The sequence below is a fragment of the Quercus suber genome, unplaced genomic scaffold, assembly GCF_002906115.3.
Source record: "Quercus suber isolate HL8 unplaced genomic scaffold, Cork oak 2.0 scaffold_53, whole genome shotgun sequence".
NCBI lineage: Eukaryota > Viridiplantae > Streptophyta > Magnoliopsida > Fagales > Fagaceae > Quercus > Quercus suber.
The window spans coordinates 388536-390639 of record NW_027069518.1 but is presented as its reverse complement, the minus strand read 5'-3'; positions in this window follow the sequence as shown (position 1 = coordinate 390639).

Here is a 2104-nt window from a genome sequence, read left to right as displayed (position 1 = left end):
TTATGTTTGCAATTCTTTTATCAATTTTCAGCTATGCTACCTGGTTTGTGAATTGTGAGTTTTAAATTTTTGACAAATGGATTGGAAATGTAAAATATAAACAAACAAAACAATGAATGATAGATTTGTGAAATAGAGTTGGGAGATTTTATTTTTCTTTTTGATCTATCAAGATTTATGACCCGCTATGCAATTGCTAATTGTTAACTATTTCTTAAAAAGCAATTACTTAGCTATGGGAATGGGGATGGAGTAATTAGAAAGGGAAAGAGAAGGGTTTGGGATTTTGAAGCTGCTATGCTATAGAATTTGCTACCATGGACTGACGAGGGAAGAATATTGTTATATTCTTGTTGTCAGTAATTTATATGCATTTCTCCTTGTGATTTTAGCATTTCTTGACATATGGGGGACCTGTATAGTGTTTTGTCGGAGCTCTCTCTTTCAGGGCGAGCTATGTTGCAGTGCCAGATGGAGGTGGAACCTAGAGAAGTGAAGAATATGAAGATTAAGGCTAAGATCGTGTTCTATCTCTCCAGTATCATGTTTGGTGTGTTTTGATTTGGATGTGTTGGGCTAACCCATCACTTAAAACGGGTTCTAATCAAAATTTATCATATGTAATTTTTTAATATAAAATATTATGCCACATCATTCAAAAAGTGCCACCTCATTTTTCTGTTAGACACATAGAAAAAAAACTAACAGAAGTTAATGGAGAGATAAAAAAAGATCATTTTTTAAACTTTAGGGACTAATAGTGCTCATTTTAAACTTCATGGACCAATAGCACTCAGTAGGTAAACTTTAGGGACTAGCAACGTAGTTTCGCCATAACTATTCATAAGGATGAACTATTCATTATAATAAAAACATAACCAAACAAGTAAATAATTATGTCATAGGAATATCTATTACATTACAATGTCTATTACAGTGTACCAAACGTACCTAACTAAAAGTGCCCTAAAAGTACGTTTGGTACACTGAATGAGAATTACGACAAGAATTGTAATCTTTATTATTAGGAATAAAATGTGTTATAATGTAATAACTAAACTTATTCATTAATTTGATTTTGAGTTATAACATTAGAATGAAACTTAACATTTATTTTTGGAAATTTCTTACTCATACAATTATATTTCCTTAAAAATTGTTATTTTTTAAATTTAAGAGAGATAAGTGTTATTTTTTATGATTTTTTATTTTTATAATTGTTAGATGTATATGGAAAGTTTGTTTACTGAAAAATATATTAAACTTTGAAATTATTGCACTTACTAAGGAATAGCTAATACAACCTTTCAAAAAGAAATAATTATTCCTCATTTTGAATGATTATTCCTTATAATTAATGATTATTCCTTATAATAAAAACATAATCAGACTAAAGAATAACTAAACTATAGGAATGACTATTACATTACTGCGCCTATTACAGTCTACCAAACATGCCCTAAGTGTTTTGAATTTTTTTCAATTGACTATCACTACGAAAAAAATATGGTTCAAAACATGTCTTTCATGTGATGTAGTACAATCTGATTCCAGCTTACTTTTACTTATTGATTGTTAAGACTTTATCAATATTTATTTATTTTTATATTTTAAAATTATGTTTGTGCTTTGTCTTAATTTCTGAGTATGCGGAATTCCTCCCAATATGCTTTTAGATCATATAATTTAAGATTCTTGTGAACTTTTTCATGACTGTATTTCTTCGAAAGTCTTTGTTTAAAAAATTCGCGAACTAAAATGTGAGTGTCATGTCATAAGAAAAAAAGGTTTGCAAGGAATTGTGTATACTTTTAGTTTCAAAACACACATCTACAAGTGGTTAAACGTTCATCTTAGGTAGTTTTAATTTTTCATATAATTTACCTGTACACATTCATATATTTAATTTAGTTTTCTTTCAAAAAAAAAACTTTAATTTAGATATTTATAAGTAAACAATGAAATAATGATTCATGAAAATAATAAAATATATAATATATATATATCTATACATATTTATCTTATGCAGTTGTAACTTTACATATAATTTTGTATTTATATATTCATCTACTTTAATTTAGATGTTTATTACTTAATAATGAAA